We start from the raw sequence: 26,921 nt of genomic DNA, 5'->3' as shown, positions 1-26,921 counted from the left end.
ACAGAGACAGGGAGAGACATAGACACAGCGACAGAGAGTGAGAGTGGGACAGAGAGTGAGAGAGGGGGAAACAGAGGGACAGAGATAGTGAGAGACAGGAAGAGAAAGGGAGACAGAGAGAGTGAGAGACAGGAAGAGACAGAGAGACAGACTGAGAGACAGGGAGAGAGAGAGAGAGAGAGAGAGAGAGAGAGAGAGAGAGAGAGAGAAAGCGAGAGAGAGAGAGACAGAGAGACACAGAGAGTGAGAGAAAGAGAGAGACAGAGAAAGAGAGAGACAGAGAAAGAGAGAGAGTGAGAGACAGGACAAAACAGAGAGACAGAGAGAGTGAGAGACAAGGAGAGACAGAGAAACAGAGAGACAGAGAGAGTGAGAGAGAGTGAGAGAAAGGGAGAGACAGAGAGACAGAGAGAGTGAGAGACAGGACAAAACAGAGAGACAGAGAGTGAGAGACAGAGCGGCATAGAGAGTGGGAGACGGGGAGAGACAGAGAGACAGAGAGAGTGAGATACAGGAAGAAACAGAGAGAGAGAGAGGGACAGGGAGAGACAGAGAGACAGAGAGACAGAGAGAGAGTGAGAGACAGAAAGAAACAGATATTCAGAGAGAGTGAGAGACAGGGAGAGACAGAGAGACAGAGAGACAAAGAGAGTGAGAGACAGGAAGAGACAGGGAGAGACAGATAAACAGGGAGAGACAGATGTACAGGGAGAGACAGAGAGTGAGAGACAGGGAGAGACAGAGAGACAGAGAGAGTGAGAGACAGGGAGAGTGAGAAACAGAGTGACAGACAGGGAGAGACATAGACACAGCGACAGAGAGTGAGAGTGGGACAGAGAGTGAGGGGGAAACAGAGGGACAGAGATAGTGAGAGACAGGAAGAGACAGATAGAGAGAGAGAGAGAGAGAGAGAGAGAGAGTGAGAGACAGGAAGAAACAGAGACAGGGAGAGACATAGACACAGCGACAGAGAGTGAGAGTGGGACAGAGAGTGAGAGAGGGGGAAACAGAGGGACAGAGATAGTGAGAGACAGGAAGAGAAAGGGAGACAGAGAGAGTGAGAGACAGGAAGAGACAGAGAGACAGACTGAGAGACAGGGAGAGAGAGAGAGAGAGAGAGAGAGAGAGAGAGAGAGAGAGAGAAAGCGAGAGAGAGAGAGACAGAGAGACACAGAGAGTGAGAGAAAGAGAGAGACAGAGAAAGAGAGAGACAGAGAAAGAGAGAGAGTGAGAGACAGGACAAAACAGAGAGACAGAGAGAGTGAGAGACAAGGAGAGACAGAGAAACAGAGAGACAGAGAGAGTGAGAGAGAGTGAGAGAAAGGGAGAGACAGAGAGACAGAGAGAGTGAGAGACAGGACAAAACAGAGAGACAGAGAGTGAGAGACAGAGCGGCATAGAGAGTGGGAGACGGGGAGAGACAGAGAGACAGAGAGAGTGAGATACAGGAAGAAACAGAGAGAGAGAGAGGGACAGGGAGAGACAGAGAGACAGAGAGACAGAGAGAGAGTGAGAGACAGAAAGAAACAGATATTCAGAGAGAGTGAGAGACAGGGAGAGACAGAGAGACAGAGAGACAGAGAGAGAGTGAGAGACAGAAAGAAACAGATATTCAGAGAGAGTGAGAGACAGTGAGAGACAGAGAGACATAGAGAGTGAGAGACATGGAGAGAGATTGAAAGAGACAGTGGGAGACAGGGAGTGACAGAGAGATAGAGAGAGCTAGAGACAGGGAGAGACAGAGAGACAGAGAGAGTGTGAAACAGGAAGAAACTCTGTCCCGAGCTGCCGCCCCTCTGTCCCGAGCTGCCGCCCCTCTGTCCCGAGCTGCCGCCCCTCTGTCCCGAGCTGCCGCCCCTCTGTCCCGAGCTGCCGCCCCTCTGTCCATTGAGAAGGGTCGCCATGGTTGGGAGGCCACGGAAGCGGAAAATAAGTCAGACTAAGACTATGGTGAAGTGGGGGCCACGTCCAGCACCAGAGCCGCCACCGCGGACAGACGCCCACCCAGACCCTCCCCTATAGGTTAAGGTTTTGCGGCCGGAGTCCGCACCTTTGGGGGGGGGGGGGGGGTACTGTCACGTTCTGACCTTTATTTCCTTTGTTTTGTATTTATTTAGTATGGTCAGGGTGTGAGTTGGGTGGGCAGTCTATGTTTGTTTTTCTATGTTTTGGGGTATTTCTATGTTTCGGCCTAGTATGGTTCTCAATCAGAGGCAGGTGTCATTAGTTGTCTCTGATTGAGAATCATACTTAGGTAGCCTGGGTTTCACTGTGTGTTTGTGGGTGATTGTTCCTGTCTCTGTGTTTTGCACCAGATAGGGCTGTTTTTGGTTTTCCACGTTTATTGTTTTGTAGTGTTCATGTTTATCTTTTTGTTATTAAACATGAATCAAAGAAACCACGCTGCATTTTGGTCCGCCTCTACTTCACCACAGGAATACCGTTACAACAACCTGATTTTGGACGGAATTACGGAATCCCCTGGAAGGTTCACAACTACCAAGGATTATTACTCTATACAGCAAATTCTCTGGAAAACAACAGAAACCTGAAAACACCATCCAACCTGGAACTGAGTGAGTAATGTTTAGTCTGAAACTATATTTTATTTCCAAAAGCCAAGAAGAAAAATACACAACATTTCTTTATAAGGACTGAATTCTAACATAATTCTGCCAAGCTTGATACAGCTTCAACTAGCACTGACGTGTCAAGTGCGAGGTGTCAAAGCCCATTAGCCCAACAATGGCAGGAGAGTCACACAGTCTACCCCAACCAAATGGAGAGGCCTTAGAAGCTCCCTCCCGCTGTTCAGAGGTAATTAAAATACAGTACCCTGTGCATGTAAAGAATGATAAGGCAAGAAAAGATTACAAAAAAAAGCTCCTTATGGAAAATCAAGAGACACTTTTTGCTGACTATTACCAAAATGGGAATATCAGCAACCTTATCTTCCACACAAACCATCCCCTGGCATGGCACAGTGCTATATTAGCACACTACCCCTTTGTTAAGAGAGGGGGGATTAACGAGGGGTGGAAACTCAGAATACTTGACAACGAGGACTCTGAGTCAGCTAATATAAACCTCTACAAGTCCGGAACAGTAATGGTACAGGGTATCCCGAAACAGTTTCAGCTGGACTTTCACCAAATTAAAGAATTAGCCCAGAAGGAGAAGCTCTCCCTTGATAAAGATACCCCCCACCCCGAGTGGGTCAGACCAGACCTCTTCATTATGTAACCCCACAGACGAGCAACCCCCAGCGGAGAGTCAACCTCCCAGCACAGAGTACTACTCCCTCATTGAAATGAAGCATAAATTCACCCAGCTGGAAGCAAGGCAGGTGGAGCTGAAACAGCAGGTGATTACACTTCAGTCAGCACAGACCCAGACAACAGTCCAGTACAACAACACCCCCTTTACCAGACCCGGAATGCTGGAGGTGGAGAGAGACATATCTGCACTCTGGACAGTGGTGAGACAACTTCAACAGGAGAAAGAGCACGAGCAGGAGAAGAACAGAGCACTAGAGGAGAGGATCAGACTGCTGGTGGAGGAGAGGTTGAGGGGGATGGAGGAGAGGGTGAGGGGGACGGAGGAGAGGTTGAGGGGGACGGCATGTGACAGAGAACAACCCACTAGAGAGGTGGCCACCCCCACAGAGAAGCCAGCAGAACAGCCCACCTCAGCACCCGACAAAAGTCTCGACATCACAGCAGAACAGTCCACACCAGACCCTGACCATAGAGTCGACATCACAGCAGAACAGACAAATGAAGAACCCCAAGACCAGCGGCTCTCACCCCCTCTGAGCACCCCCCCTGTCAGCCACCCTGATAGCCCTTCTGCCCACCACTCCACCCTGGACTTGAACAGCCTCTACGACCAGGTCCACCTCTACAAGGCAGCAGTGCCCACCTTTGCCCGAACTCTAAAGGACATCGCTCTCAAACGTATCCCCAACACTTCACACAGGAGCAACAGATCAATAGACACCCCACCTAGACCAGCGAGACACAGTCCCAGACCTGCAGGACCCCCCCCTGGACCTACACATAGAGGACCCACGCCAAGAGGAATTACATCCAGACCACAGCACCCCCTGACACATCCACACCCCAACCCCAACCAATCAACACCCCCCCACGTCAACCATGCCCACATCCCACTCAGATCAGACCTATGCCACTCCTGCCCACCCCATGCACCCCACATCTGCAACGAGGGTCTCAAGATGGAAGCCACACATATGCCCAGGTAGTGAGCGGGCAAACAGTCCCAACCCCCACTCTCACACTCGCCCAAGCCAATGGCATGTACCAGATGCTCAGCAGGCTCTGCTCACACTTACTGGCCTGAGGCCAAACCACGACCAACAACATTGGACACTCTATGGAACAAAAAGCCTTCACTATATCATCCTGGAATATCCAAGGCCTGAGGTCATCTGCCTTTGGCCTAAAGAGCAGGAACCCGGACTTCACCAAAGAAATCGGTAATACAGACATTGTCATCCTGCAAGAAACCTGGTATAGAGGAGACGGACCCACTGGTTGCCCCCTAGGTTACAGAGAGCTGGTAGTCCCATCCACCAAACTACCAGGTGTGAAACAGGGAAGGGACTCAGGGGGTATGCTAATTTGGTATAGAGCAGACCTAACTCACTCCATTAAATTAATCAAACAGGAACATTCTACATTTGGCTAGAAATTCAAAAGGAAATTATCCTAACAGAGAAAAATGTCCTCCTGTGTGCTACCTATATCCCCCCACTAGAATCCCCATACTTTAATGAAGACAGCTTCTCCATCCTGGAGGGGAAATCAATCATTTCCAGGCTCAGTGACATGTGGCGACCTAAATGCCAGAACCGGACAAGAAGAACCTGACACCCTCAGCACACAGGGGGACAAACACCTGCCTAGAGGTGACAGCATTCCCTCCCACATATGCCCCCCTAGGCACAACTATGACAACAACTCCTGCAGCTCTGTCACACGCTGGGTATGTACATAGTCAATGGTAGGCTTCGAGGGGACTCCTATGGAGGTACACCTATAGCTCATCTCTTAGCAGTAGTACTGTAGACTACTTTATCACTGACCTCAACCCAGAGTCTCTCAGAGCGTTCACAGTCAGCCCACTGACACCCCTATCAGACCACAGCAAAATCACAGTCTACTTAAACAGAGCAATACCCAATCACGAGGCATCAAAGCCAAAGGAACTGAGTAACATTAAGAAATGCTATAGATGGAAGGAATGCAGTTTGGAAACCTACCAAAAAAACTATTAGGCAACAACAAATTCAATCCCTTTTAGACAATTTCCTGGGTAAAACGTTTCACTGTAATAGTGAAGGTGTAAACTTGGCAGTAGAACATTTTAACAGTATATTTGCCCTCTCAGCTTCCCTATCAAATCTAAAAATCTCAAATAGAAAACCGAAGAAAATTAACAACAATGACAAATGGTTTGATGAAGAATGCACAAATCTAAGAAAGAAATTGAGAAACTGTCCAACCAAAAACTTAGAGACCCAGAAAACCTGAGTCTACGCCTTCACTAAGGTGAATCACTAAAACAATACAGAAATACACTACGGAAAAAGAAGGAACAGCACGTCAGAAATCCGCTCAATGTAATTGAAGAATCCATAGAATCTAACCACTTCTGGGAAAATTGGAAAACACTAAACAAACAACAACACAAAGAATTATCTATCCAAAATGGAGATGTATGGGTCAACCACTTCTCCAATCATTTTGGCTCTATAACAAAGAATAAAGAGCAAAAACATATACATGATCAAATACAGATCTTAGAATCAACTATTAAAGACTACCAGAACCCACTGGATTCTCCAATTACATTGAATGAGTTACAGGACAAAATAAAAACCCTCCAACCCAAAAGGCCTGTGGTGTTGATGGTATCCTCAATGAAATGATCAAATATACAGACAACAAATTCCAATTGGCTATACTAAAACTCTTTAACATCATCCTTAGCTCTGGCATCTTTCCCCAATATTTGGAACCAAGGACTGATCACCCCAATCCACAAAAGTGGAGACAAATTTGACCCCAATTACTACCGTGGAATATGCGTCAACAGTAACCTTGGGAAAATCCTCTGCATTGTCATTAACAGCAGACTCGTACATTTCCTCAATGAAAACAATGTACTGAGCAAATGTCAAATTGTCTTTTTACCTAATTACCGTACAACAGACCATGTATTCATCCTGCACACCCTAATTGACAACCAAACAAACAAAAACAAAGGCAAAGTCTTTGTGGTGTTGGGGGTAAAACATACGACATTATAAAATCCATGTACACAAACAACAAGTGTGCGGTTAAAATTGGCAAAAAAAACACACACATTTCTTCACACTGGGTCGTGGGGTGAGACAGGGATGCAGCTTAAGCCCCACCCTCTTCAACATATATGTCAACGAATTGGCGCGGGCACTAGAAAAGTCTGCAGCACCTGGCCTCACCCTACTAGAATCCGAAGTCAAATGTCTGCTGTTTGCTGATGATCTGGTGCTTCTGTCACCAACCAAGGAGTGCCTACAGCAGCACCTAGATCTTATGCACAGATTCTGTCAGACCTGGGCCCTGACAGTAAATCTCAGTAAGACCAAAATAATGGTGTTCCAAAAAAGGTCCAGTCACCAGGACCACAAATACAAATTCCATCTAGACACTGTTGCCCTAGAGCACACAAAAAACTATACATACCTTGGCCTAAACATCAGTGCCACAGGTAACTTCCACAAAGCTGTGAACGATCTGAGAGACAAGGCAAGAGGGCATTCTATGCCATCAAAAGGAACATAAATTTCAACATACCAATTAGGATTTGGCTAAAAATAATTGAATCAGTCATAGAGCCCATTGCCCTTTATGGTTGTGATGTCTGGGGTCCGCTCACCAACCAAGACTTCACAAAATGGGACAAACACCAAATTGAGACTATGCACGCAGAATTCTGCAAAAATATCCTCCGTGTACAACGTAGAACACCAAATAATGCATGCAGAGCAGAATTTTGCCGATACCCACTAATTCTCAAAATCCAGAAAAGAGCCGTTAAATTCTATAACCACCTAAAAGGAAGCGATTCCCAAACCTTCCATAACAAAGCCATCACCTACAGAGAGATGAACCTGGAGAAGAGTCCCCTAAGCAAGCTGGTCCTGGGGCTCTGTTCACAAACACAAACACAACACAATTAGACCCAACCAAATCATGAGAAAACAAAAAGATAATTACTTGACACATTGGAATGAATTAACAAAAAAACAGAGCAAACTAGAATGCTCTTTGGTCCTAAACAGAGAGTACACAGTGGCAGAATACCTGACCACTGTGACTGACCCAAAATTAAGGAAAGCTTTGACTATGTACAGACTCAGTGAGCATAGCCTTGCTATTGAGAAAGGCCGCCATAGGCAGACATGGCTCTCAAGAGAAGACAGGCTATGTGCACACTGCCCACAAAATGAGGTGGAAACTGAGCTGCACTTCCTAACCTCCTGCCCAATGTATGACCATATTAGAGAGACATATTTCCCTCAGATTACACAGATCCACAAAGAATTCGAAAACAAATCCAATTTTGATAAACTCCCATATCTACTGGGTGAAAATCCACAGTGTGCCATCACAGCAGCAAGATTTGTGACCTGTTGCCACGAGAAAAGGGCAACCACTGAAGAACAAACACCATTGTAAATACAACCCATATTTATGCGTATTTATTTTATCTTGTGTCCTTTAACCATTTGTACATTGTTAAAACACTGTATATATATAATATGACATTTGGATTGTCTTTATTGTTTTGAAACTTCTGTATGTGTAATGTTTACTGTTAATTTGTATTGTTTATTTCACTTTATATATTCACGTTATATATTATCTACCTCACTTGCTTTGGCAATATTAACACATGTTTCCCATGCCAATAAAGCCCCTTGAATTGAATTGAGTTGAATTGAGTGAGAGACATGGAGAGACAGAGAGACAGAGAGAGAGAGAGTGAGAAACAGGACAAAACAGAGAGACAGAGAGAGTGAGAGACAGGGAGAGACAGAGAGGCACAGAGAGTGAGAGACAGGGAGAGACAGAGAGACAGAGAGAGTGAGATACAGGAAGAAACAGAGAGACAGAGAGAGTGAGAGACAGGGAGAGACAGAGTGAGAGAGGGACAGGTAGAGGCAGAGAGACAGAGAGACAGAGAGAGAGTGAGAGACAGAAAGAAACAGACATTCAGAGAGAGTGAGAGATAGGGAGAGACAGAGAGACATGGAGAGACAGATAGACGGAGAGATTGTGAAACAGGAGGAAACAGAGAGACAATGAGAGTGAGAGACAGGGAGAAACAGAGAGTGAGAGGCAGGGAGAGACAGAAAGACAGAGAGACAGGGAGAGACAGAGCGAGTGAGAGACAGGGAGAGACAGAGAGACTGAGAGACATGAAGAAACAGAGAGAATGAGAGACAGGAGCTGCCAGAGCCGCCCATCAGTCCGGAACTGCCAGAGCCGCCCGTCAGTCCGGAGCCGCCAGAGCCGCCCGTCAGTCCGGAGCCGCCAGAGCCGCCCGTCATTCCGGAGCCGCCAGAGTCTCCCGCCTGTCTGGCGCCGCCAGAGTATCGCTCCTATTCGGGGCCCGCTGCAAGGGTCCCTAGTTCGAGGTCGGCAGGGGGTCGCCACTCCAGTGGAGCCACATAAATGGACCAAGACTAAGGTGGAGTGGGGTCCACGTCCCACACCAGAGCCGCCAGCGCGGTGAAATGCCCACCCAGACCCTCTCCTATAGGTTCAGGTTTTGCGGCCGGAGTCCGCACCTTTGGGGGGGGATACTGTCACATCCTGACCTTAGTTTATTTTTTATGTCTCTATTTTGGTTTGGTCAGGGCGTGAGTTGGGGTGGGCATTCTATGTTTTGTTCTAGGTTTTGTACTTCTATGTGTTTGGCCTGGTATGGTTCCCAATCAGAGGCAGCTGTCATCATTGTCTCTGATTGAGAACCATACTTAGGTAGCCTGTTCCCACCTGTGTTTGTGGGTAGTTGTTTTCTGTCTCTGTGTCTGCACCAGACAGAACTGTTTCGTGTAGGTCTATTTTTGTTATTTTGTCTTAGTGTTCTGAGTTAAAATAAATATTAACATGGACACTTAGCAAGCTGCGTTTTGGTCCGATCTTGATTACTCTTCATCAGACGAAGAGGATTGTTACAATATGTACATGTAGGTAGAGTTATTAAAGTGGCTATGCATAGATAATAACAGAGAGTAGCAGCAGCGTAAAAGGGGGGACAATGCAAATTGTCTGGGTAGCCATTTGATTAGATGTTCAGGAGTTTTATGGCTTGCGAGTAAAAGCTGTTTAGAAGCCTCTTGGACCTAGACTTGGCGCTCCGGTACCGCTTGCCGTGTGGTAGCAGAGAAAAACAGTCTATAAATAGGGTGGCTGGAGTCTTTGACAATTCTTAGGGCCTTCCTCTGACATCGCCTGGTATAGAGGTCCTGGTTGGCAGGAAGCTTGGCCCTGGTGATGTACTTGGCTGTACGCACTACCCTCTGTAGTGCCTTGCGGTTTGAGGCCAAGCAATTGCCATACCAGGCGTTGATGCAGGAGGCTCTCGATGGCAAATATTTTCAGCCTTCTGAGGGGGAAAAGGTTTTGTCGTGCCCTCTTCACGACTCTCTTGTTGTGCTTGGACCATGTTAGTTTGTTGGTGTTCTGGATGCCAAGAAACTTGAAGCTCTCAACCTGATATCAAATCAAATCAAATGTATTTATATAGCCCTTTGTACATCAGCTAAAATCTCAAAGTGCTGTAGAGAAACCCAGCCTAAAACCCCAAACAGCAAGCAATGCAGGTGTAGAAGCACGGTGGCTAGGAAAAACTCCCTAGAAAGGCCAAAACCTAGGAAGAAACCTAGAGAGGAACGAGGCTATGTGGGGTGGCCAGTCCTCTTCTGGCTGTGCCGCGTGGAGATTATAACAGAACATGGCCAAGCTGTTCAAATGTTAATAAATGACCAGCATGGTCCAATAATAATAAGGCAGAACAGTTGAAACTGGAGCAGCAGCACGGCCAGGTGGACTGGGGACAGCAAGGAGTCATCATGTCAGGTAGTCCTGAGGCATGGTCCTAGGGCTCAGGTCCTCCGAGAGAGAGAAAGAAAGAGAGAAAGAGAGAATTAGAGAGAGCACACTTAAATTCACACAGGACACCGAATAGGACAGGAGAAGTACTCCAGATAAAACAAACTGACCCCAGCCCCCCAACACATAAACTACTGCAGCATAAATACTGGAGGCTGAGACAGGAGGGGTCAGGAGACACTGTGGCCCCATCCGAGGACACCCCCGGACAGGGCCAAACAGGAAGAATATAACCCCACCCACACAGCCCCCACACCACTCGAGGGATATCTTCAACCACCAACTTACCATCCTGAGACAAGGCTGAGTATAGCCCACAAAGATCTCCGCCACGGCACAACCCAAGGGGGGGGGGGGGGCGCCAACCCAGACAGGATGATCACATCAGTGACTCAAACCACTCAGGTGACGCACCCCTCCCAGGGACGGTATGAGAGAGCCCCAGTAAGCCAGTGAGCCCCTGTAATAGGGTTAGAGGCAGAGAATCCCTGTGGAAAGAGGGGAACCGGCCAGGCAGAGACAGCAAGGGCGGTTCGTTGCTCCAGAGCCTTTCCGTTCACCTTCCCACTCCTGGGCCAGACTACACTCAATCATATGACCCACTGAAGAGATGAGTCTTCAGTAAGGACTTAAAGGTTGAGACCGAGTCTGCGTCTCTGACATGGGTAGGCAGACCATTCCATAAAAATGGAGCTCTATAGGAGAAAGCCCTTCCTCCAGCTGTTTGCTTAGAAACACCAACGGACATAGTAACAATAAATCGACCGCCCAATGGAAACCAAAGGGCACACTTATACAAGTACTAATCTGTGGGAATAGGGGACAGGTGTGCGTGATGAAAGTTCTGGAGGGATCCGTGACAGCTGGCAGCGATTAAAGCTGTGAGTCTTTCTGGGTAAGAATCTAAGAGCTTTCCACACCTGGATTGTGTAACATTTGCCCATTATTTGTTTCAAATAATCAAGCTCTGTCAAATTGGTTATGGATCATTGCTAGACAACCATTTTCAGGTCTTGCAATAGATTTTCAATTAGATTTAAGTGATAAACTGTAACTCTACCACACAGGAACTTTCACTGTCTCCAGTGTAGATTTGGCCTTGTTTTATGTTATTGTCCTCCTGAAAGGTGAATTAATCTCCCAGTGTCTGGTCTAAAGCAGACTGAATCAGGTTTTCCGCTTTAATTTTACATGTGCTTACAGTAGCTCCAATTTCTAAAATGTTTATCCTGAAAACCCCCCAGTCCTTAACAATTACAAGCATCCCCATAACATGATGCAGCATGATGCTTGAAAATATGGAGAGTGGTTGTCACTAAAGTGTTGTATTGGATTTGCCCCAAACATAACACTTTGTATTCAGGACAAAAAGTTAATTGCTCTGCCAAATGTATTGCAGGTTTACGTTAGCGCCTTGTTGCAAACAGGATGTATGTTTTGGAATATTTTTTATTCTGTACAGGCTTCCTTTTTTCACTCTGTCATTTAGGTTAGTATGGTGGAGTAACTACAATGTTGTTAATCCATACTCAGTTTTCTCCTTTCACAGCCATCCAACTCTAACTGTTTTAAAATCACCATTGGCCTCATGGTGAAATCCATGGGCGGTTTCTTTCTTGTTAAATCTGTGTTTGAAATTCACTGCTCGACTGACAGACTTTAAAGATAATTGTATGTGCGGGGTACAGAGATGAGGCGGTCATTAAAAAATAATGTTCAACACTATTATTGCGCACATAGTGAGTCCATGGAACTTATTATGTGACTTGTTAAGCAAAAGTTTACTCTTGAACTATAACAAAAGGGTTCAATACATATTGACTCAAGATATTTCAGCTTTTAATTTTAATTAATATAATTTTTTAATTTTAGATAATAAAAACATAATTCCACATTGACATTAAGGGGGATTGTGTGTAGGCCAGTGACAAAAAAATCTACATTTTATCCATTTTAAATTCAGGCTGTAACAAAAAATTGGGGGAAAAAGTCAAGGGGTGTGAATAATTTCTGAAAGCACTGTACATGGAGAATTTTAACTGCTAAAACAAAGGGTTACTCTAATAAAAACAATATGCCCATTTTCGCATCAGTGTTATGTTTCCATCAAATTGACTAAAGTATGTGCTTAAAACTTCTTAGGGCTGCAATCCCGTTAACGGGATGATATGACAACAGCCAGTGAAAGTGCAGTGCGCCAAATTCAAAACAACAGAAATCTCATAATTAAAATTCCTCAAACATACAGGTATCTTATACCGTTTTAAAGGTAATCTTGTTGTTAATCCAACCACAGTGTCCAATTTAAAATAGGCTTTACAGCAAAAGCACCACAAACAATTATGTTAGGTCACCAGCAAGCCAAAGAAAAACACAAATATAGATAAAATGAATCACTAACCTTTGATGATGATGAACCTTTGATGATCTTCATCAGATAACACTCATAGGACTTCATGTTACACAATACATGTATGTTTTGTTTGATAAAGTTAAAATTTATATAAAAAAATCGGAGTTTACATTGGCGCGTTACGTTCACTAGTTCCAAAAACATCCAGTGATTTTGCATAGCCACATCGATTCAACAGAAATACTCATCATAAATGTAGATGATAATACAAGTTATACACATGGAATTATAGATATACCTCTCCTTAATGCAACCGCTGTGTCAGACTTCAAAAAAACTTCACTGAAAAAGCAAACCTTGCAATAATCTAAGACGGTGCTCAGAAAAATAAAATAATACAATTATCTGCCATGTTGGAGTCAACAGAAACCAGAAATCACATTATAAATATTCCCTTACCTTTGATGATCTTCATCAGAATGCACTCCCAGGAATCGCAGTTCCACAATAAATGCTTGATTTGTCCAAGTAGCTACTTATGTTAGCGCGTTAGGTACACAAATCCAAACGCTCGTGCATTACTTCGGACAAAAACTTCAAAAAGTTATATTACAGGTCGAAGAAACATTTCAAACTAAGTACAGAATCAATTATTAGGATGTTTTCATCACAAATCTTCAATAAAGTTCCAACTGGAGAAATCCTTTGTGTCTGGAGGAGCAATGGAACCCAGGGCGATACCATGTGCAATGCGCATGACCAGGAAATGGCTCTATGCCAGTAGCCTGACTCATTCAGCTCTTATTCAGTCCCACAGTAGAAGCCTGTGGTTGACATCTAGTGGAAGCCCTAGGAAGTGAATGAAGGAATGAAGACAACTTCATTCATATCCCACTGTGAATTCAATAGGGCCTGGGTTGAAAATCGACCAACCTCAGATTTCTCACTTCCTGATTGGAATTCTTCTCAGGTTTTTGCCTGCCGTATGAGTTCTGTTATACTCACAGACATCATTCAAACAGTTTTAGAAACTTCAGAGTGTTTTCTATCCAATACTACTACTAATAATATGCATATATTAGCAACTGAGACTGAGGAGCAGGCTGTTTACTCTAGGCACCTCTGGGCACCTTTCATCCAAGCTACTCAATATTTATTGAATGGAGCATCAAGCTCATCACCGTGCACTTTCACCACCCTGTGAAGTTCATAACTTATTTCATCTGTAGCCTAATAAACTGCGTGCTTTCCCATGATGTTGTGACATTTATTATCCAACGTACTTTACTCACATAAAAGGGTTGGATGTAAATCTGGTTAATATCAAGCCACTTTGAGGATGCTGGAATTATATTTTGGACGAAGGTGTGCATGCCTACTGTGAGTAGAAAAAATACATATTTACCTGATTTATTTCATATTAATGGTTAACAATGAACTAGTGTCTGTGTTTTTATGGTCTCCGCTCTAGTTCCCTGCAGCTAATCTGGGCGTATGGCCACCAGAGATGGCTTGAGCTGACAAATGAGTTAAAGACTGCATTCCATAGACAGAATGTGTTTTACTAGAGATAGCTTAGGAGTAGAACAATCCCACATTTTCTCAAAATCATCCTTGCATCTGGGAAACTAAATCAGGGTAGGTTAAGACAACAACCCCGTGCAAATAACGACTGGATGAACCCAGAGTGGCCCCAAGCTGAATGGGTGGAACCAATCATGACTAAGCATTGTTAGTGTCAGCTATATATAGTATTCTGCATTTGTGTAAAGGTTAGGTTACTCAGTCCAACACTCAAGGGTGTGGGGTTGACCAGCCTCATTATTGCAATAATTAATCAATATTGAATAAAGGTAACTGTTTGAAGAAATGACAAAGTCTTTGTCACTTGGATAGAATTTCCACCACAATATTTGTCGACCCAGATGGGACATTAAACTCCATCTGCTGAACTGGATTAAAACTAGAATCTGTGTGAACTGGATTAAAACTAGAATCTGTGTGAACTGGATTAAAACTAGAATCAGTGTGAACTGGATTAAAACTAGAATCTGTGTGAACTGGATTAAAACTAGAATCTGTATGAACTGGATTAAAACTAGAATCTGTGTGAACTGGATTAAAACTAGAATCTGTGTGAACTGGATTAAAACTAGAATCTGTGTGAACTGGATTAAAACTAGAATATGTGTGAACTGGATGAACTGGATGAATTTAAGACTTTAAAGCAAAAACCCGGTGTGGGTTAGAGACCTGTGTGGACTCAAGAAAGCACTATAGAAATATTAGAGAATGCATTAGAGAATGCATTATAATGAATAGTATAAAATAGTAAGGTGCACCTGTGAAGTTACTGCCATTTTAAGGTTGTGAGTTCCTGTAAAATGGGTTAGTGTTGTAAGATGTAAATGTATGAGTTGTGTTATCTCAGGACCTAATGCCGAGATAGAAATGAGAAAATATTCCTGCAGGTTTTTAGCAAAGCCATAAAGACTCTAACAGAAGTGCATAACAATTCTACCAATTCGACTCAAATATGGGAATAAAATGTAATCATGGATAAAATTCGACCCTGCTGAATGGCAAATTCCAATCTTAAATAATTTAGGGATGTAATTGTGACTTGGCACAATGATATAAAAGAAGAATCATTAGCTCAATACACCAGGGTATTGATGTTAGTGTTCTATCAGCGTAATAGCACCAACTGTACTATTTAAGTATGGACGTTGCTAAATGGGGTACTTGGTAAATTCGCTCAAGCTATTTGTTCGGATTTCAGAGCACTGGTTTGAATGTACCAGAGTGCAGAATAACTGGTGAATTTATGAATGCTCAATGCCGGGTGTACGGCTGGTGTTAGTAAATAACGTAATTTGAATTACTGCCAGCAGCACAGTTAGTCACTGACGTTTTGAATAAACATGAAAAGAGCCTAACCAGCTCTGCGAGGTTAGTAGAATGAAGAGTGAAGATGTATTCTCTTGTTTGTGTCTGGAAGTAGCGTAAGCTAAGTTAGCTAGCCAACTTTAGCCAGTTAGCTTGGGTGTTTGACTGCCATGTGGCAAAAAAGGTATTATACATTATGAATCAGAGAGCTTGGATCAACCCTGTTCCTTTATGGATTTTGGGGTTGAATAATCCGTGTGAGAATCAAGGGCAGCGGATATTAGGTAACAATATTAAAATTGGCAGTATATATGGGCAAGAGCACGAATGATGTTTAAAAATAGGCAAACTTTGTTTCACGCTGCATTCAAACAATCGCTAAAGGGTGTCGATTTGGGGGTTCTGTGTTGATACAATATGTCGTGGATTTGTTATTGGTGTGAAAAGACGAAGAAAGTCATATCCCAAACATTGCCACATTAGTAAACTATGTGGTAGAGCAGGGTCACAGGCATCATACGGGAAAGTACAACCAGCGAAACAAGAGATAATATATTAAAGTGGCCTCCGTGTGAACAGAAGTTATGTTGTTTTGACTATAATTATAGAAAAATTGTTCACCTGGTAAAGAAACGTTAGCGGAAAGACAGAGGTAGACTATGGTTGAGATTGTCAAGGGCTTTCTGAGTGAAGGGAAGAGATGTAGACTAGTGAAGGTAACAAAGGAAAGTTAGTCAATTGGAAAGTAATAATTTCACATTTGAATTGTTTGGTTTGATTAAGAATTGGCTGATGTATTTTCTACATTTGCTGCATTACAGGTTAATCTTAAAATAATAGACACATTAATGAGTGTGAAGCAGAGGTTGGTATAAAAAATATAGTCATATTGTAAACATTGCCTTCTAGTAAGGAGAGAATAAGCATGGTTTGGTTTCTTTTCTTTTCTTTTTTAAACTTTTCTTTTTTTACAACTAGGCAAGTCAGTTGAGAACAAATTCTTACAGTGACGAATGGGTGACAGATGGTGGGTGATGGGTGACTGTGATGAAGACATTGATATTCACGTATGTGAATGGTAATATGTTATTATTGAGTTTTCTGATAGCACTCTAATGATGCGATATTTTAGTAATACAAGGTTAAATAATGAGTAGAGGGGTAATGGAGACTACTGCGCCCGCTGCATTTGGGGAGGATGCTGTGGTGCAAGCCTTATCATCTTTTTCAAAATAGCAGCAACAAATCCTCTAGAAAGCAGCGGGACAGGAAAATGGTACATAGGGGTGTATGGCCTCGGCTAGATCAATAGGGGTTCATAGAGATTACGGTCTTTGTTCTAAGGGAGACGTAGGAGACCACACCTCAAACAACTTTTGTATAGATGCCTGGGATAAAATATCACTGGTTCCCTGTGCTAAATAAATGTTTTGTTTCTCTTGCAAGATAATTCATGTAGTCATTTTCTCTCTCTTTGAAATGTTTCCTGAGGTTATGGTCTTGGGAGAACAGTTAGTGAAATTTGGCAGTTTTACAGGTATAAAGGTATCCGGATTCGGTGGTAAAGAGGAGTTGCCAAATTAAAAAAGGCCTGGCCATTTTTGTTTGTTTTTGCCATATGGTTTACCACACACACCAGCACGCACACACACACACACACACACACACACACACACACACACACACACACTCACACAACTTACTGGTTATGAATATGGGTTAGTGCCAAGGTATCTTAAAGGGGCACACAAATGGCATTCACTACAGCCCTGTCCTGCATAATCTCTATCAAGAGACCTGAGTTTGAACCAACAACCTGTGTACAGCCTCCAGTTGAAGTTATCAAATGCCTTTTCTCTCAGGAGTGCAGAAGTTCGGGATTCAATTCCCTGACGGGGAGGAAGGAGTAGTTCTTAACTGATTCCATATGTGTTATTTCATAGTTGTGATGCCTTCACTATTATTCTACAATGTAGAAAAAAGTACAAATAAAGACAAATCCTGGAATGAGTAGGTGTGTCCAAACTTTTGACTTGCTCAATTAATTAGATTCATATTATGGTGTTTCTATTCCAAGATTGCTTGTAGTGTACTATGACATTTCGACAGACAGACAGACAGATGGACAGACGGACGGACGGACGGACAGACGAACGGACGGACGGACGAACGGACGGACGAACGGACGGACGGACGGGTGGGTGGGTAAGCTAGAGAGAGGAGGAGAGAGTATGTACATTTTGAGCAGGCAGAGCAGAGCTATGGAGGGAAGGATTTCTGTGAGCTTTAGAACAGGTATCTCTCCTTAGCAGCCACAAACAGCTGAAAGCCTGGCAGCATCTTAATCCCAGCAAGCTGTCACAAATAATCCAGCTATGCTTCAGAACAAGAGAATGAGAGAGGGATGGAGAGATGGAGGAAGGGATAGAGTGAAGGGAGGAGGGAAGGAAGCAGGGAAGGAAGAAGGGAGAAGTTAATTGAGGGGAGCTACAAAGCATGACAAAATATAAATAGAAGGAAGATATGAGCGATGTAGAGAGAGCAAAGGATGGGAAGAAGATGTGAAAGAGAGACAGATGAGGGAGGGAGGGAGGGAGGGAGGGAGGGAGGGAGGGAGGGAGGGAGGGAGGGGTGCTTTAAGGCGGCGATTCAGCTGTCTCCAACGGGGGTCTAACTGGCACTAATGAGGGTAGCCACTCTAGGGAGTCGGGGAGGGAGTGTGTGTTTAGAGGGAGGCAGAAGGAAGTGAGGGTTTGGTTGGCATTGCCGGTTTCTCTCTTCCTCCTTAGCTCCCTCTCTCTCTCCTGGCTGCTTGGGAACACAATCCAGAATATCTCCAGAATATCTACACATACAGTCGTGGCCAAAAGTTTTGAGAATGACACAAATATTAATTTCCACAAAGTTTGCTGCTTCAGTGTCTTTAGATATTTTTTCCAGATGTTAATATTCAATACTGAAGTATAATTACAAGCATTTCATACGTGTCAAAGGCTTTTATTGACAATTACATGAAGTTGATGCAAAGAGTCAATATTTGCAGTGTTGACCCTTCTTTTTCCACATCCTAACTGATGGCAGCCCATTCTTGCATAATCAATGCTTGGAGTTTGTCAGAATTTGTGTGTTTTTGTTTGTCCACCCGCCTCTTGAGGATTGACCACAAGTTCTCAATAGGATTAAGGTCTGGGGAGTTTCCTGGCAATGGACCCAAAATATCGATGTTTTGTTCCCCGAGCCACTTAGTTATCACTTTTTCCAAATGGCAAGGTGCTCCATCATGCTGGAAAAGGTATTGTTCATCACCAAACTGTTCCTGGATGGTTGGGAGAAGTTTCTCTCGGAGGATGTGTTGGTACCATTCTCTATTCATGGCTGTTTTATTAGGAAAAATTGTGAGTGAGCCCACTCGCTTGGCTCAGAAGCAACCCCACACATGAATGGTCTCAGGATGCTTTACTGTTGGCATGACACACGACTGATGGTAGCGCTCACCTTGTCTTCTCCGGACAAGCATTTTTCCGGATGCCCCAAACAATCGGAAAGGGGATTCATCAGAGAAAATTACTTTACCGCAGTCCTCAGCAGTCCAATCCCTGTACCTTTTGCAGAATATCAGTCCAATCCCTGCTGGACTTTTTTGGGCGCCCTGAAGCCTTCTGCGGAAATGCAGTGGAAATGTTTTTTGGGGTTTCAGTTCATTTGCATGGCAAAGAGGGACTTTTCAATTAATTGCTGTTCATCTGATTACGCTTCATAACATTCTGGAGTATATGCAAATTGCCATCATACAAACTAAGGCAGCAGACGTTGTGAAAATTCATATTTGTGTCATACTCAAAACTTTTGGCCACGACTGTACACAGACACACACCGCTCTCTCAGTTTCTCTACCCCCAAAAGGATCAGTACATCTGGGCTCTTCTCTGGTGAGCTTCCCTCTCCCACTCCCAAGGTCTGGAGGTCACTAGCTTCCCTCTCCAGGTCCATAGAGAAACACTGGGCTTGTTATTCTCACCAGCCATCCCTGACTCATGCCCCTGCTATCCTCTCCTCTCCCCTGCCTCGCCTCCTCTCCCCTGCCACCTCCTCGCCCCTGCCTCCATCTCCCCTCCCCTGCCTTCCCTCTGCTGCCCTCCCCTCTTCTCCCTTGCCTCCACTCCTCTCCCCTGCCTCCACCTCCCCTCCCCTGCCTCCCCTCCGCTCCCCTCCCTTCCTCTACCCTTCCTCACCTCCCCTGCCTCCCCTCCCTTCCTCTACCCTTCCTCCCCTCCCCTGCCTCCCCTCCGCTCCCCTCCCTTCCTCTACCCTTCCTCCCCTCCCCTGCCTCCCCTCCCTTCCTCGACCCTTCCTCCCCTCCCCTGCCTTCCCTCCGCTGCCCTCCCCTCTTCTCCCCTGCCTCCACCTCCCCTCCCCTGCATCCCCTCCGCTCCCCTCCCTTCCTCTACCCTTCCTCCCCTCCCCTGCCTCCCCTCCCCTCCCTTCCTCTACCCTTCCTCCCCTCCCCTGCCTCCCCTCCGCTCCCCTCCCTTCCTCTACCCTTCATCCCCTCCCCTGCCTCCGCTGCCTCCCCTCCCTTCCTCTACCCTCCCCTCCCCTGCCTCCCCTCCGCTCCCCTCCCCTCCCTTCCTCTACCCTTCCTCCTCTCCCTCTCCCCTGTCTCCTCTCCCCTGTCTCTCCTCCCTTACTCTCACAACCAGTCTTCACATTGATTCAGAGGATAGCGCCGGGGCAATCAATATGTGTCTCCTGACATTAATAGAAACCAAGGAGAATTTTTAAGCAAACGAAAAGGCAATTAATTCACCATGGACACGGTGCTGAAGTCTGGTGGTGAATTAAGTGAATCGCCATGCTTCTGTGGTCAGTAACCACACTGTTATCAGATAACCTATGGTAGTGCTCTTATTGCCTTCCAATATGTACTACTGGTAAAGGAGAAGTGAGGGGAGGAGAGGGGGAGAGGAGAGGAGGAGAGAGGAGCGGGAGGAGAGGTACTGAATGGCAATACTGTAGTCCGCAGAATATGCTGTATTATAGGTGTGCCCTTTCTCCCACAGCAACCTGCTCGCATACCCCCCCAAATCACACACACAGACCACCACCACATTTTTGTTTATTCATTCAGTCGATAGAGACCCTTTGGCCTCCTAGTTTCTCCTAGAGATATAGCTGCTCTACATCCTCCTAGAGATATAGCTGCCCTACCTCCTCCTAGAGATATTGCTGCTCTACCTCCTCCTAGAGATATAGCTGCTCTACCTCCTCCTAGAGATATAGCAGCCCTACCTCCTCCTAGAGATATAGCTGCCCTACCTCCTCCTAGAGATATAGCTGCCCTACATCCTTCTAGAGATATAGCTGCCCTACCTCCTCCGAGAGCTATAGCTGCCCTACCTCCTCCTAGACATATAGCGGCCCCATCCTCCTAGAGATATAGCTGCCCTACCTCCTCCGTGAGATATAGCTTCCCCCCCCTCCTAGACATATAGCTGCCCTACCTCCTCCTGGAGATATAGCTGCCCTACCTCCTCCTAGAGATATAGCTGCCCCCCTCCTCGTAGAGATATAGCTGCCCCCCTTCTCCTAGAGATATAGCTGCCCTACCTCCTCCTGGAGATATAGCTGCCCTACCTCCTCCTAGAGATTTACTGCACTACCTCCTCCTAGAGATATAGCTGCCCTACCTCCTCCTAGAGATATAGCTGCCCTACTTCCTCCTTGAGATATAGCTGCCTTACCTCCTCCTAGAGATATAGCTGCCCTACCTCCTCCTAGAGCTATAGCTGCCCTACCTCCTCCTAGAGCTATAACTGCCCAACCTCCTCCTAGGGATATAGCTGCCCTTCCTCCTCCTAGAGATATAGCTGCCCTACCTCCTCCTAGAGCTATAACTGCCCAACCTCCTCCTAGGGATATAGCTGCCCTTCCTCCTCCTAGAGATATAGCTGCCCTAGCTCCTCCTGGAGACATAGCTGCTCTACCTCTTCCCCCACAACACATGCTCTTTCTCTATCTCCCTCTATCTCTCCCTCCATCTCTCTTTAACTCTCTTTCTATCCCCAGCTTTAGCCAGCAGCCAACCTCCCCCTCTACCAGCAGTTAATGCTACTCTGCTCCACTCCAGTGAGGTTATACTGCATCCATTTACTATGCTTTGATCGCAGTATGCCATGGTGCTGGTATACCAGATTAATGATGAGTAGGCCTACCGATGACATTGTGCACTTAAAAGTGTCTGGATGCTAGTACACAGTGTGATTAGTTCCCACAAAGGAAATAACCTCTAATGATCATGCGTTATATACATTCTGTTAATATATTGAGAAGTCTGTCAATATGTAGTCCTTGTGGAAAGTAGAAAGTTATGACTGTTAATTAAAAAACAGCCCTTTGATAACACCAGTGGTCCATTTAATGGGTGATGCTATCCTGAGACTGAGGGTGAGGCTGAGGGTGAGGCTGAGGGTGAGGCTGAGGGTGAAGCTGAGGGCGAGGCTGAAGCTGAGGGTGAGACTGAGACTGAGGGTGAGAGTGAAGCTGCGGGTGAAGCTGAGGGCGAGGTTGAGAGTGAAGCTGAGGGCGAGGTTGAGAGTGAAGCTGAGGGTGAAGCTGAGGGTGAGGCTGAGAGTGAAGCTGAGGGCGAGGCTGAGAGTGAAGCTGAGGGCGAGGCTGAAGCTAAGACTGAGGGTGAGGCGGAAGCTGATGCTGAGGCTGAGGGTGAGGCTGAGGGTGAGGCTGAAGCTGAGGGTGTTTTTTTTCACTTTCACTTACTTTGCTAGCAAATGCAGCTAGCTAGTTTAGACTACTCAAACACCTGGCTCAAACACTGGAACTCTTCCAAGTCAAGGTAAGCTTTTGTTTTTTCTAATTTATTGCCGCCGGGGCCCGCCGGTGCAACTGCTGAACTTTTTACTACACTGTACTGCATGATTGTAGCGGGTTTACTAACATGTTAGTTCTATTAGCTATGTTGACTATGACGTTACTTTAGCTAACATGGTGACAATGATCTAGGCTGTGTGTAGCAGTTATGATATAAAGGTTTGGCTTGTACATTTTTTTTGCCTGGTCACAGACAGCTGATGTGTTGTGCATTGAAGTCCACAAGCGAAGGGTAAAGGTGAGAGGACGAGAGCTCATAGAAGCGAATACAACAGGAATACATAGAAGGAAGGCTCATAGAAGGAATACAGGCTGTTTATATGTGGCTATGAAAGTGAACTGTTTGCGTGTGATCAAGGGTAGTAGTCATTCTTCCGATTCTGTTGAAAAATGTTTAAAATGCTTAAACGGAAACAAACGTAATGAAACAGGGATAAACATACCTGAATTTGTCCAATAGAAACACTCGTTTGCAACTGTTGGACTAATGATTACACCCTAGGTCAGCTAGATGCAGGCAAGAGTGTGCAAGGCGGTATTGAATGTGTCACTGTCTGCTATGTGTCACTGTCTGTCACCTCAAATCTTTCTCTCGACCTGTGTGCACCTATGTTGTAAACTTTCATTCATAGGCAAGGTTGTAGCAACCTCATGATGGGTATAGGGATCATTTGAGTATCATGGAATATGAATGACAGTCATCCAATATGCTGTAATAGAAGTAAAAATGATCGTACTCCCTCATCTTAAACGGCACCAACCGCCACACATCTGTATGCAGATGGCTATGGTCCATCCAGACTGTTTGTCTGTCTGCCTCTTATCAGATTAATCCCATTTAACTGATTACTCACAACACCGCATCCCACTTCCTGAAGTGGAACATGTATTAGAGGAATTGGACAAATACCAAGAAGAGCCTAAAAAAGGACAAATTGGATATAGCCAAGTCTAGGCAGAGAGCCAGGCCCTTCCTTGACAGGAGAGACATTGAGTTAAAGAATGTCCTGGTTGAACTGTACTTAATTCACCTTATGAATTAAGGTTAAGAATCCATTATGGCTATCATTCATTCAAGCAGATATTAAGGTTAGGTTTAATTACATTTGTCATGGCTGTGTTTATTTATACAATATAATTTGTTTACACACCTACTGCCCAAGCACCTTATTCTGAGTCCATAGTCAGGTCTGTGAGGAGGGGTTCCACCAGCACACGGAGGATCGAAACACGATACGATTTGATTCATGACACGATTCTGTAGCCGACGATACAAAGATATGATGATTATTTTGCTGATTTCCACACTCCCTCTATTTACTTCTATTAAGTCTAAATGCAAATTGGAATGCTATTGTCACAGGACATTTGGTACCAACATGGAGGGCAGATTCCCAGGCTCAGTAATGCTTCTCTATGGCTCTTACCTCCACTATCCTTGTGTAGTGGAAAAATAGAGAGTGAAAAAATGTGAATGATTATGAAGATGCGTCTAGCGACGTGTAGGCACCGAGGCTCAGCATGAGGACTCAATCACCATTTATGGCATCGTCTGGATGGCTGACTTGATGGCTGATTTGATGGCTATCACAAAAGTCAAGCACACCTTATCTGTGTCGTTCTCCAGGGATAGAACCCTGGGAGCACAGACACCGTCGGGGGGTGTGATGACAGATGACACTTGAATCAGATAAAATGTATGTTTCCGTGTGAATTAAATTGCAATGTTTGGTTTGTTTCAAGCGTTCATGAATGAATGAATGCTAATTTTGATATGTTTTATTGTATTTTAAATGCTATGGATTTCTTTTTACAGAGTTACTGTGTTATTCTGTCCGCCGGATGGCGGTCCGCTCAAATAACCTTTTGTTATTGTTTTGGGCAACCAAAGTGGTGCTAATTAGACGATGGGAGATACTGAAGTTTGGTGCTCTAGAGAGAATAAAACATCTGTTGAAACTTTGTTCATTGTAAACCAATCTCCTGGGTAGATTGTTCCTTCACACCATAGTATCTTTTAGATTTTTTGTCCCACGAAGACTTGTGGTACGTACTATTTGATAATTATATTTCTATTGCATAATTGTAATACATCTGAATACTTTTAAATGGATACAAACAGTAGTCCTTATATTTCTGAGTAATACAGTACTCTTTGAATTTATATTTGATGTATGGTTTAATGGTAAAAGTTATTTGCACTACACATACATAGTATGTATGCTTAGCCTCTAACTGTGCAGCTCTGAGCTAAATTTAACTCAATAATTTAATGCTAGGACATTGATAGCAAGATATTAGCTCTCTGTCTCTCAGTCTCTTAATAATTGCTTATTTGGACAGTATTTGGAGTGGTGATGCAAGGCTCGCTACCTTGTCTACTTTGTCACTTGATAAGGAGTCAGATTGAATATTATATTATGGTTGTATTACTCCTAGACTAATTTCTGTCGTCCTCAGATGGAGTGAACACCTGTATCCCTGGCCATGCTGGGAGCAGTGGGGTGGGGAGAGCCAGGGGGAGATGTCCCTGGCCCAGGTGTTTTGTTTCTCCTGACAATGGTCGCAATGGGACCCGGCCTGGCTATCCATCAAGGGAACGCGGCTAAACGGAGTGTGGCGCCTCGGTTCTGACCCCTTTCATTAAGCTGCTTTGATGGTCCCGAGGGGGAGTGATGTGGAGCGACACACTAATATCCTGTAACGAGGACGGGTGCATTAGCCTCTGGACATTACCCCACTCTACCACCTATGCTCCCACTCCATTGCTCTACCTCTCCCTCCTACGCTCCGTAGTCCACTACATGGCACCTTGCCAGGGAGTTAGTCACTGATAGCTGATGGACGTAGGGAAGGAAGTCAAACACCTTTCACACATAATGGAGTAACAGAAGGGGAGGGAGAGTCCATCACTGTGGCCGGTAGTACTGTCTGTGATCTTTCTCTCTATCATGAACAATGTCTGTGAGCTTTCCACACAGTTTATTTTCCTATACTAGCATTGACAACTCTAAAGTTTTGTTGGAAAAGTCAATATGGCTGAGCAAGCAAGCAAACCTAATTGGTAGTAGAGTCCTCTTTCAGGATTCTAAAGGTCTTACGTCCGGTTTTGGCCTCCTTCCCATTATGTGGAGAGTGGCTGCGCCTGAGACGGTCACTGTCTACCACCTTGTGGTGCTGAACTGTCCTCATCAGTGGTGCTGAATCGCCGGCTCGCTGCTATTAGCTTGATGGTTTACTTTAGCATCGATGGTTTTACTCTTGTGAAAAGTCACAGCATTGTACTACTACATTCATACTACATTGTACAACTACATTTGTTGAAGACACCTGGATTTTTTAAAACATATGTCGTTTATGCTCATCAAGTTTAATCAGACAAAAACACCCACTCACAGCCTATTATAATACTTGTTCACTAAGAACACATAATGTTCTTTCATACTGTCACGTTCTGACCTCTATTTCCTTTGTTTTTGTATTTATTTAGTATGGTCAGGGCGTGAGTTGGGTGGGCAGTCTATGTTTGTTTTTCTATGTTTTGGGGCAGTTCTATGTTTTCGGCCTAGTATGGTTCTCAATCAGAGGCAGGTGTCATTAGTTGTCTCTGATTGAGAATCATACTTAGGTAGCCTGGGTTTCACTGTTTGTTTGTGGGTGATTGTTCCTGTCTATGTGTTTTATCACCAGATAGGCTGTTTAGGTTTTCGTTACGTTTTGTTTTGTAGTATTGTATTGGAGATTCGTGTTTCGTATTATTAATAAACATGGATCGTAAACCACACGCTGCATTTTGGTCCGACTCTCCTTCGTATGAAGACGAAACCCGTTACAGAATCACCCACCACAACAGGACCAAGCGGTGTGGTAATGGGCAAAGGAGAAAGCAGCAGCAGGAGCAGCGCGAGGAGGTATGGACATGGGAGGACGAATTAGACGGTAAAGGACCTTGGGCTCAGCCAGGAGAATATCGCCGCCCCAAGGAAGAACGGGAGGCGGCGAAAGCGGAGAGGCGCTGGTATGAGGAGGCAGCGCGGCGTCGTGGATGGAAGCCCGGGAGTCAGCCCCAAAAATTTCTTGGGGGGGGGCTAACAGGGAGTATGGCTACGCCAGGTAGGAGACCTGAGCCAACTTCCTGTGGTTACCGGGGGGCTAGAGAGACCGGGCAGGCACCGTGTTATGCTGTGGAGCGCACGGTGTCCCCAGTGCGGGTGCACAGCCCGGTGCGGTACATTCCAGCTCCGCGTATCGGCCGGGCTAGAGTGGGCATCGAGCCAAGTGCCATGAAGCCGGCTCTACGCATCTGGTCTCCAGTGCGTCTCCTTGGGCCGGCTTACATGGCACCAGCCTTGCGCACGGTGTCCCCGGTTCGCCTGCATAGCCCAGTGCGGGCTATTCCACCTCGCCGCACTGGCAGGGCGACCGGGACCATTCAACCGGGTAAGGTTGGGCAGGCTCGGTGCTCAAGAGCTCCAGTGCGCCTGCACGGCCCGGTCTATCCGTCACCACCTCCACACCCCAGCCCTCCGGTGGCAGCTCCCCGTACCAGGCTGTCTCTCCGGCCCATCCGTCCAGAGCCTTCCTCCTCTCCAGCGCTGCCGGAG

Source organism: Oncorhynchus clarkii, chromosome 19, assembly GCF_045791955.1.
Source record: "Oncorhynchus clarkii lewisi isolate Uvic-CL-2024 chromosome 19, UVic_Ocla_1.0, whole genome shotgun sequence".
Taxonomy (NCBI): domain Eukaryota; kingdom Metazoa; phylum Chordata; class Actinopteri; order Salmoniformes; family Salmonidae; genus Oncorhynchus; species Oncorhynchus clarkii.
Note: the sequence above shows the minus strand (reverse complement) of the source record.